Source organism: Macrobrachium nipponense, chromosome 29 (genome assembly GCF_015104395.2).
Source record: "Macrobrachium nipponense isolate FS-2020 chromosome 29, ASM1510439v2, whole genome shotgun sequence".
NCBI classification, from domain to species: Eukaryota; Metazoa; Arthropoda; class Malacostraca; order Decapoda; family Palaemonidae; genus Macrobrachium; species Macrobrachium nipponense.
This window is the reverse complement of record NC_061092.1, coordinates 12,627,114-12,639,613: the sequence shown is the minus strand read 5'-3', so window position 1 is coordinate 12,639,613 and position 12,500 is coordinate 12,627,114. Positions and strand designations below refer to the sequence as shown.

General features: G+C 37.2%; 1 protein-coding gene across 1 annotated transcript in view; it reads right to left on the bottom strand.

Annotated features, from left to right (window-relative positions):
• LOC135206021 (limbic system-associated membrane protein-like) overlaps positions 1-12,500 on the bottom strand; it is a 263,012-nt gene that overhangs the window by 31,176 nt on the left and 219,336 nt on the right.

The following is a 12,500-nucleotide window of genomic DNA, read 5'->3' as shown; positions in this document are numbered from 1 at the left end:
GAAAAAGGGAATGAATAATGATACGTAGTATTATAGTGCATTGGACATTGCATGGCATTTAACACGAACATTACAATCTGAACAAGTTTTGAGATACAATGAGTATATAATGCACTAGACATTGCATTGCATTGAACACGAACATTAAAGTCTGAACAGGTTTGAAATAGAATGAGTATTATAATGCATTGGACATTGCATTGCATTGAACACGAACATTAAAATCTGAACAAGTTTTGAGATACAATGAGAATTATAATGCATTGGACATTGCATGCCGTTTAATATGAACATTAAAATCTGAACAGGTTTGAGATATGATGGTATTGTAGTCTAGAGTTTATGTGTGTTGTTCCATCCCTGTCACTCAGACATAGGTTGCCTTGTCACTTTTACCTTGAAAGAGCTTTTTCTGTGGTGTACAAGATTTGTTCTTAAGAAATGCGCTAATGCGCATGCACGCACGCTCGTACACAGACAGACACACAAACACACCTCTCTCTCTCTCTCTCTCTCTCCTCTCTCTCTCTCTCTCTCTCTCTCTATATATATATATATATATATATATATATATATATATATATATATATATATATATATAGTTCGATTCTCGGCCATTCCATTGAGGTATGAGAGATGAGTATTTCTGGTGATAGAAGTTCACTCTCGACGTGGTTCGGAAGTCACGTAAAGCCGTTGGTCCCGTTGCTGAATAACCACTGGTTCCATGCAACGTAAAAACACCATACAAACAAACAAACACACCTATATAGTAGTATAATAATGCTAATTCTTCAGCATACACCATCTTATCCTGAGAAGGGGTGGCTCTTTAGTTACTAGGCTAATAAGGGGTTTCTAGTCCTATGATATTTCTTTCTATGCAACCCACAATTATCGTTTGATTACCAAATAGATTTGGTCAGCAAATACTTAATGCTATTTGTCAGAGTGAGGCTTGTTGAGAATTCGAACGTTGGCTGTTGCTGGCGAGGCGAGCATCATGACCATTAGAACGTGATATACAATACGCATCATTTTTAGAGCCTCTTCGTTGTAGTTTTAATTTTTTTTGTTATTTTTTTATAAGTACTGTTTTGGTCACTATTAAAGCGTCTCTCTCTCCTCCTGTCAGACTGTCTCGTAACACCCATCATGTCACCCCTTCTCACATTCATTTTGAAGGAACCTGTTTGCTTCAGAATGCAAGGTTTGCTGATGTACTGCCAAGCTTTGGGATTTTATTACTGCTTCCGTATTTCCTGACACTTTGCAAAGTTTCTTCCTTTAATGGGTCGCCCCTCTCATCGGCCTTCTACAGGAAAAATATGGATGCGTAATTATATACTACGCGATCCTTTTTGACCAGTTATCCATTATATGTCATTCCAATTACTCCTTATGTACACACACCGGTAATGTCATCCATACCATTCCTGCAATGGAGGACTGTATACAAATCATGGACATTCCTTTCCATCGCTGCTTGCAAACGGGACACCCCCCCCCTCCCTTTCGCCATCCTCGACCGCCAGCTTAGCCTCTACCCCACCCCCCCTAAAAAATAGCAGCAACGCGACCAAAAATTCAAATCCGAAAAATATTAGTCCTGAAGTTTTGTGGAGTCTGACACATATGAAAAAACCCGTAGAGAGATACGAGGAATTTCAGACGGGACTAAAAGCAATGGGTATGTGGAGAGAGAGAGAGAGAGAGAGAGAGAGAGGAGAGAGGAGGAGAGAGGAGAGAGAGAGAGACGAGAGAGAGAGAGAGAGAGTGATGATATTTGAGTAAAACGCTTCATATATTGCTAGAGTTTATTGTTTTTGTTTTGCTGCGCGAGACATACATGAAAGGTAAAACCCTGGACGTTCCATTTTCTGCGATGAAAAATTCTCGCCGCGTTTGAAAGCCAAAACTAGAAAAGATTTTCCCCTCTTCTTTGGCCTTTTATTATGTCACTAACAAATTGAGAAGGGCAGCCCTTGGGTTTAGGTTAACGTTTCCCTTTGTTCTGTATACGCTCCTGCTGCTGCTGCTGCTACTGCTACTGCTACTGCTACTGGTTTTTGCTTCTGCTACTGCTTCTGCTTTTGCTGCTGCCACTGCTACTGGTTTTTGCTGCTGCTACTGTTACTGCTTTTGCTTTTGGTGCTGCTGCTGCTACTGCTACTGCTACTGGTTTTTGCTGCTGCTACTGTTTCTGCTTTTGCTGCTGCTTCTGCTTTTGCTGCTGCTACTGCTACTGCTACTGCTACTGCTACTGCTACTGCTACTGGTTTTGCTGCTGCTACTGTTTCTACTTTTGCTGCTGCTGCTGCCACTACTGCTACTGCTTCTGCTACTGCTTTTGCTGCTACTGCTACTGGTTTTGCTGCTGCTACTGCTACTGCTTCTGTTTTTTGCTGCTGGTACTTCTGCTACTGTTACTGCTTTTGCTGCTGCTACTGCTACTGCTTCTGCTTTGGTGCTGCGACGTTTGGTTTATGTGACGTTTTTGCTCTCCTTTCAGCTCTCCCAGTGACGTTTGGTTTACGTTATGTAACGTAACATTCTCTCTTTTTTTTTCTTTTTTTTCAGATCGCGGCAATGTTTGGTTTATCAATATTCCCCACCTCCCCCCTCTTTTCAGTTGTCTGCAATAGTTGGTTTATGTTACATTTCTCTCTTTTTCAGCTCTCTCCAGCATTTTGATTTATGTAACATTTGGTTTGCGTGACATTTTCCCCTTTTAAGAGTTCTCCAACGTTTGGTTTATGTTAGATATCTCTCTTTTCAGTTCTCTCCAGCATTTTGGTTTATATAACACTTGGTTTACGTGACATTTCCCTCTTTTCAGAGTTCTCCGTTTGGTTTATGTTAGATATATCTCTCTCTTCATTCCGGTTTACCATTTGTTTTATGTTACATTTGTCACTTTTTGGTTCTCGGCAATATTTGGTTTGTGTGACATTCCTCTCTTTTGAGTCCCTCCCAACATTTGGTTTATTTAATATTGGTTTATTTAATGTTCCGTCTTCAGTTCTCAGCAGTGTTTGGTTCATTAAGAATTCACTTATTGCAATTCTCTGCAACTTTTGGTTTTTGTACCATTTTCCATCATTCCGTTCTATGTAAAACTGTTGTGGTTTATAAAGAATGATCTTCACTCCGTTCCGTGCAATATTTGGTTTATGTTGCCTTTCCTTCCTGTTCTCTTTTTTATCTATTTATTTATTTTTTTTATAGCATTCAGTTCATGTGACATTTCTCAGTTGTTTCATCCCTTTGTTCTGTTTCCCTTTGTTTTTGTAACTTTTGGTTGATGTAAGAAGTCTCGGGCGGTTGTTTTCCTTAAGCACTATTGGCTTAGTAATATTTTCTTAGTAAATATCTGTTCATTGTTTTTTTTTATCTCTGAACACGTCTCTGCATTTGATAGTTATTCATTGCAGGCACTTTTGTTCTTATATATATATATATATATATATATATATATATATACTATATTTATTTATATATATATGTATATGTATATGTATATATGTATATATATATATATATATATATATATATATATATATATATATATATATATATATATATATATATAGGGTTATGCAAACAATGCTAGCCAGCTGTTCAAGTCTATATCATAAATATATATATATATATATATATATATATATATATATATATATATATATATATATATATAACATATAGGGTTTATGCAAACAATGCTAGCCAGCTGTTCAAGTCTATATCATATATATATATATATATATATATATATATATATATATGTATATATATATATATATAATATAGATATATATATATATATATATATATATATATATATATATATATATATATATATATATCACGTCACGTAGTAAAATAAAGGTTCGTCGTGAATGTCGATTCACTGTAAATGTGGAGAGACTCTGAAAACAAATAACTTATATTCATAGTTGCTTTACTTAAAAAATATGACGTACAGGGGAACCAGGAATGAAAGTCAACCTACTACTGTTCAACATAAAGAGATTCTGAAGGCAACTCATTTTACATTCTCAAATGTATTTGTTAAAAATGAAATGGATATTTGAGGTCATTTCCAGTCCACGAAACATCTTAAGACTCTCAGGGGAAATCACTTATAATCCCAGATGTAGTTCACAAGGAAACAAAATACTCACATCAACCGTGCATTTGAAGTCTAGGCCAGTCCCTTACGACGCTCCTGATTGGCTGTTGATAAGCCAATCATAGGGCTGGAAACTCTCAGTCTCTCGAGCGAGTTCACATAGGCAGGATGTATGTTCCACTTCTCCTGATGAATACGTCTTTCATAAGTATCCCTCAGGAGAGGTGGAACATACATCCTGTCGATGTGAACACTCTCGAGAGACTGAGAGCTTACAGCCCTGTGATTGGCTCATCAACAGCCAATCTGGAGCGTCGTAAGGGACTGGCCTAGACGTCAAATGCACGGTTGATGTGAATCTACTATAGTGACAGTCAGCGGAGATGGTCCTTCATTTTCCCCCCGTTTTTCTGACCTTCTCATTTTGGAAACGAGGTCGGCTGGGGGCGGGTGGGGGGGGTGGAGGGGGGTTGGGGTTGGGAGCGGTTTGGTGGAAGCCAAAGCAGAACTTGCGGAAAAGGCGATGATTTATGACCTGATTTCTAAGTTTATTAACCATCAAACTCGCCAAACTCCCGGGAATTTATGACGGGTTTTGTAGACATCACGCGGAAAGATTATAGTAGTGAAAAGTGGGCTAGGTTTTAGACTAAAGCACTATTAGAGAATTAGTTTTTTTTTTTTTTTTTTTTTTTGTTATCGAAAAATAATCCTGTAGAAATGATAGTGAATTTAATTCGACAGGAAATGTTCAAACGACAGCAAAATTGTCATATACCTGTCGATTGATTATTTTAGGTCTTAAATATTAAGGCATTGTTAATTATGATATGATGGGAATCCTAATTACTCTTTAGTTCAATTATCTATACCACAGACTATCACATAGTAAGCAAAGGTAATTAAAGATTTAAAGTAATCTTGGCTGTTAAACTTTCATTACCTCCACATCAGTTTGCCTCAGTAAAGGGTCCGAATAGGACCGAAAGTACATGGCTATCTCGCTTTTTTCATTTTTTCCTTCGTGGCAAAAAAACCTTTATATATATATATATATATATTATATATGTATTTATATATATATATATATATATATATATATATATATGTATTTGTATATATATAATATATATGTGTGTATTAATATATATATATATATATATATGTGTGTGTATTTGTATATATATATATATATATATATATATATATATATATATATATATATATATATATATATATATATACACTCACCCAGTAATGTAGAACAGTAATGGTATTTATTTGCGTCGACCATCATTCAGACTTTATCCCTTCTGAATACACACTGGCTAAAACACAACATTCAATTTGCGTTCACAGCGGAAAAGTATGACAAATTAAATATTTAAAAGGGTATATATACAAATATATTTCGCGAGTCGAACGTTACTACAGTTTTTACGATGGCATTTGCAGAATGCGGATGAGAAACTCGGTCATTTCTGGCCAAGATTCAAAATCAGTGTTCAAAAGTTTTGGTCGAATGAATCTGTATGGATTATATCAAATGATTTTCATTTATATGTGCAGCATTTCTGTTTTTTATTCGTATGTATTTTATAATGTTATGGTTATTTTATTTTCAATTTTTTGTATTTAGTTCAGGTAAATTATTGACCATTTTGGGAAGGTATCGTATGAATCTGCCTAAAATATGGAAAGAAGTAATAATAATAATAATAATAATAATAATAATAATAATAATAATAATAATAATAATAATAATAATAATAATAATAATAATAATAATAATAATAATAATTATTCACCCAAATGGATGACCACAGGAAGAACATCCTTAGTACAAAAAGACAAGAGTAAGGGAAATATAGCCAGTAACTACAGGCCTATCACCTGCCTACCAATAATGTGGAAGTTACTAACAGGTATCATCAGTGAAAGGCTATACAACTACCTAGAGGAGACAAACACCATCCCCCACCAACAGAAAGGCTGCAGAAGGAAGTGTAGGGGCACAAAAGACCAGCTCCTGATAGACAAAATGGTAATGAAGAACAGTAGGAGAAGGAAAACCAACCTAAGCATGGCATGGATAGACTATAAGAAAGCCTTCGACATGATACACACACATGGCTAATAGAATGCCTTAAAATATATGGGGCAGAGGAAAACACCATCAGCTTCCTCAAAAATAGAATGCGCAACTGGAATACAATACTTACAAGCTCTGGAATAAGACTAGCAGAGGTTAATATCAGGAGAGGAATCTTCCAGGGCGACTCACTGTCCCCACTACTCTTCGTAGTAGCCATGATTCCCATGACAAAAGTACTACAGAAGATGGATGCCGGGTACCAACTCAAGAAAAGAGGCAACAGAATCAACCATCTGATGTTCATGGACGACATCAAGCTGTATGGTAAGAGCATCAAGGAAATAAATACCCTAATCCAGACTGTAAGGATTGTATCTGGGGACATCAGGATGGAGTTTGGAATAGAAAAATGCGCCTTAGTCAACATACAAAAAGGCAAAGTAACGAGAACTGAAGGGATAAAGCTACCAGATGGGAGCAACATCAAACACATAGATGAGACAGGATACAAATACCTGGGAATAATGGAAGGAGGGGATATAAAACACCAAGAGATGAAGGACACGATCAGGAAAGAATATATGCAGAGACTCAAGGCGATACTCAAGTCAAAACTCAACGCCGGAAATATGATAAAAGCCATAAACACATGGGCAGTGCCAGTAATCAGATACAGCGCAGGAATAGTGGAATGGACGAAGGCAGAACTCCGCAGCATAGATCAGAAAACCAGGAAACATATGACAATACACAAAGCACTACACCCAAGAGCAAATACGGACAGACTATACATAACACGAAAGGAAGGAGGAAGAGGACTACTAAGTATAGAGGACTGTGTCAATATCGAAAACAGAGCACTGGGGCAATATCTGAAAACCAGTGAAGACGAGTGGCTCAAGAGTGCATGGGAAGAAGGACTAATAAAAGTAGACGAAGACCCAGAAATATACAGAGACAGGAGAAAGACAGACAGAACAGAGGACTGGCACAACAAACCAATGCACGGACAATACATGAGACAGACTAAAGAACTAGCCAGCGATGACAATTGGCAATGGCTACAGAGGGGAAAGCTAAAGAAGGAAACTGAAGGAATGATAAACAGCGGCACAAGATCAGGCCTAAGAACCAGATATGTTCAAAGAACGATAGACGGAAATAACATCTCTCCCATATGTAGGAAGTGCAATACGAAAAATGAAACCATAAACCACATAGCAAGTGAATGCCCGGCACTTGCACAGAACAGTACAAAAAGAGGCATGATTCAGTGGCAAAAGCCCTCCACTGGAGCCTGTGCAAGAAACATCAGCTACTTTGCAGTAATAAGTGGTACGAGCACCAACCTGAAGGAGTGATAGAAAACGATCAGGCAAAGATCCTCTGGGACTATGGTATCAGAACGGATAGGGTGATACGTGCAAACAGACCAGACGTGACGTTGATTGACAAAGTCAAGAAGAAAGTATCACTCATTGATGTCGCAATACCATGGGACACCAGAGTTGAAGAGAAAGAGAGGGAAAAAATGGATAAGTATCAAGATCTGAAAATAGAAATAAGAAGGATATGGGATATGCCAGTGGAAATCGTACCCATAATCATAGGAGCACTAGGCACGATCCCAAGATCCCTGAAAAGGAATCTAGAAAAACTAGAGGCTGAAGTAGCTCCAGGACTAATGCAGAAGAGTGTGATCCTAGAAACGGCACACATAGTAAGAAAAGTGATGGACTCCTAAGGAGGCAGGATGCAACCCGGAACCCCACACTATAAATACCACCCAGTCGAATTGGAGGACTGTGATAGAGAAAAAAAAAAAAAAAAATAAAAAAAAAATAATAATAATAATAATAATGGTGAAGTATAATCTCGTTATATATATAAATTTAAATATATGCTGTATTTACATAAACACCAGTGTGGACATTTTCACCTATTTTGTGACCCATATGATTATAAATTTTTTCTTATATAAATATTGGTAATAACCTATAACTATAAAATCCGCGTGGATCCTTCTTGTTTGTTCGCCCTGGTTGGGAACGGGGTAGGTAGGAGATCGGGAGGGTATGGGGAGACATGACACATCCATCCTCCTCCTGCAAACCTGTTTATCCGGCCCGGGTGGGAACGTGGTAAGTCGGGGATTGGGAGGGTTTGGGGAGACATGACACATCCACCCCCCCTCCTGCAAACCTGTTTATCCGGCCAGGGCGGGGACGGGGTAAGTAGGGGATCGGGAGGATAGGGGGAGACATGACGGAGATGTGACGACAACGCCGGGTTCCAGCGCAGCATAGCGCGCGTCATCAAGCTCGAATAATAATAATAATAATAATAATAATAATAATAATAATAATAATAATAATAATAATAATAATAATAATAATGAAGTTGATGATATCGTTGTCTTACAAAATTAATTTAGAAGCTCTCTTTTCATCCAGTGATCTGCACTTCCATTTTTCTAAAACGAATTACACTATGTTGTAGTGAATAAGTGTGAATAGTTGAGAAGATGAATCATTTGCTGTTGTTGTAACATACAGTGAAAAATATCACAAAAGGGTCGTAATATAATGAAGAGTCAGTAGATAGAAAATATTCATGATGCGCAAATAAAATATTATGAAACTCTTCTTTCAACATTATATGATAGCTACCTATAACTTTGAGCGAACTTTGAACTTTAATTCATCCATCGCTAAAAGTCGAAATTGCTCGAAATCCTGATCACTTCGAACCGTAGCAGCTGTGTAACTTACTACTCAAATATGAATAAAACAAAGAATACAAACCTAGAGACCTCTTTCCCTGGATGCCGTATTCAGACCCTGATCCTGTCTGTTTAAACTAAACATTAAACTTCTTCATTGTACGAATTTTGGGGCGGCCGGGTTTTGAACGGGAACTCCTCCTCCCTTTTGACCTTCAGAAGTTTAGGAGTTTAGGGAGCCGGAGTCGAGTTTGATATGTGTTTTATGCAAATGCAGGATGTTATATGTAATATATGTATATATGTAAGGTGTATTTATATATATATATATATATATATATATATATATATATATATATATATATATATATATATATATATATATATATGTAACACTCAAAAACCACCGCTAAGCCACCACATCTGTTAACGGGATATTAATCTCGTTATTTATTTGGTAAACGTGTAACTCGAGCGTCAGGCAAACTGACACACAATATCTCTCTCTCTCCAAGCAACCAACGGCTCGCGACTTTTCTTTCTCTCTCTCTCTCTCCAAGCGATACCTCTCTCTCTCTCTCTCTCTCTCTCTCTCTCTCCATTCTGTCAGGTAATCAAAATGAGAGACGAAGTTATATAAAAATAACCATTTATTTAACAACGGAAAGATAGTGAATCAATCAAGTCTCACAGACTAACTTAACTCAGTTACCCTCAACATTAAAATGTCTAAAAAGTAATTAGTCACACCAATTGTCTATTCTCTCATCTGGGACCCTCTAGGTCCCCGGTCCCCCCTTGCCAGAACCCATAGGTAATTGCCAGAATCGTCTGTTTCAAAGACACGAGAAACACCTCATAAGTACACACATGTTTAAAGACAAAAAATTAAAGATTAGATATTCTTATAAATGTCAAACAGACAACAAGCCACCCCTTTGGCTAAAATAGTTCAAGACTCACCCATGCAGCCGGAATATTGCACTCACTAAATATAAAGAAACTTTCGCAGAGCTCCCCTGGCATCTTGCCTTTCTCCCAAAGACGTCTCTATCCAAGTCATCCATAGACTTGGCTAGGGATACATTAAGAATAGAAGAGGAGCACACACACATATGAACGCACACTTCATTAACACCTCATATTACTGGCTACAACCAGTTTCCCAAAGGCACTTTGAAAATAGCCCATGAACTGACGAACATTGACTCGTCTAACTATGCAGTTTCATATCACGCCACCGCAGAAATCGTTTATCAGCTTTTCTCGGGTCGTTGCTTCGGCTCTGTTCTCCACATTCCAAAAAAGGTCACAATGAACATATTGGCAATATATCATTAATTATAACCCTAGGAGTTATATAGCTCAGCCTTGCACAAATGCTAGCTCCCGCCTAGCAAAATGGTCAAACAAAATAGCTTATATAATATAAAACATTGGCCGGCTTAAAATAAAATATAAATAATAACTGCACGTCTCTGGCAGCACAAAGTAAAGTCTATTACGCTTCATCTCCAAATAACACTAGAATTTTCTCTCATCTTGGATTCTTGAATATCCCTCTTTGCTTGTCTGCAACTAGCTGCTCAAACTGTAGTAGGCTGTAGGAAGACGGAATGCCTCCCTCATCGTAGAAGACTTCTAACGGCTTCTGCAGATCCCCAAAAGCGCTGTTGAACTCTGTAGAACTTTCGTAATCACCATGGACAAAACGACAGCAACACTCTCTGCACGGCTAGTGGACGTCTTGCTAGCGTTGGGAACGACTTTTATGGTGTGTTAGTATATCAGTCAAGTCATCGGTCAATCCAAGAAAATTAACCCCAGACATACTACTTCTATCAAACAATGATCTCAAAAAGTCAGAAATACTAACTGAATGTCTCCCAATTAACTCCACTTAATATGACCACTAAATCATAAGTCATTATCATAACTCTCAAAGAAAAAAAAAACATCAAGTTCTCCAACTCAATTCTCCAAACTCACACATCAGCACACACAATCCAAAAACTCACAGCAACTCCACGGACTTCTGCACTCACATTTCATACTCGAATGTTCTCATAAGTAAAAAAAAAAAGAAAAAAAAAAAGACAGTGAACCCAACGAAAAAAAAATTACGTAACAAGCCCAGACCCAAAAAATGTTCTCTCAAGCTCTGATATTACAGCAACTCACAAAATCAGTAAAAAACTCAAATGTTTTAACAGCAAAAACCCCTTTACTGCTCATATAATTAATTACAATGAGACTTAATGTCAAACTCCCATCTATATAAATAACAACCCCCGACAAATCACATCTCCCGATAAATTACATCTCCCGTCCAAAAAGAAATGCTATTTAAGCTCAATCCCCCAATTACATCTCTCGTAGGAAAAGGAAGCAAAAAAAAAAAAAAAAAAAAGATAATCACAAGTAAATTTCCCCCATCACAAAACGCATAATATATGCATAACATACATAGCCCCACATTTTTCCCCAAGAAATGCCCCATGTAAAGTTACGGAATTTCTCGACATCGCAACTTTTATCGACCAACACGGCCATAAAGCAAACTCTCACACATGCGCTTTCGTGAAATGCTATTGTCAACATTTCCAGATATTGCAAAAACTCTGAGCAATCACCATCAGAGGAAAGGAGTAAGCACAGCGCTTGTCAGCAGAAAAATCCACCTGCGGACACGTATGCTCGATTGCAGCATAAAAAATGTCTAGTCAGACACACAAGTTTGGAAACTCATGATTCTATAGAAAAAGGTCTAACTGACACGAAGTAAGCACATTTCACAAAATTAAGTCCAGGATATGACTAATGTGTTCAAAAATTTGTCTTAAAGGTGTATTCTCTCACGTGACACTGCCCAGTTATATGCCTCCAAAAATAATACACTTGTGAGCATAAAAAATGCACACATCTCCATAGGACCACAATGCAGTAATGCCACTCACCTCCAAATAGTCACGAAACCAAAAAGAAAGGACTACAGAAATCTTCTCTTTGCTCAAAAAAACAAAACTCCCATGACCACAAAAAAAAGGTCACCCGCCTAAGATTAATTCCACCTCCATATATATCTATTCCACCATATTAATAATAACACCACTCCGGTGATAAAAATATTTCCTCCATTTGTTAATAACCAACCCCCATAGCCACATGTTAATAAAAAAAACCACCACTCCAGGAATAAAGAATAGTCACCTCTATTTCGGCAAATAAAAAATATTTACCTCTATTTCCCCAATACTCCATGTGGAATGAAACAAGGCTCCAAAAAATATATATCCAAAAAGGAATATAAAAAAAATGAAATCCTATCTCCAAAAAATGTGCATTCAAAGCATCCAGCTGACCCACTCACAAATATTGCCCCATATATCTCCTCAAAATTGTGTCTCCATTTGCAACAAAGATGGCTGCAAAATAATTGAACTAAACATAGCTCTCACCACCATAGGCAAATATCAATTGGCCAAAAATATATCTCCAATATATTATATCTCAAATTATAACTCCAAAATAATATATCTCCAATTATATCT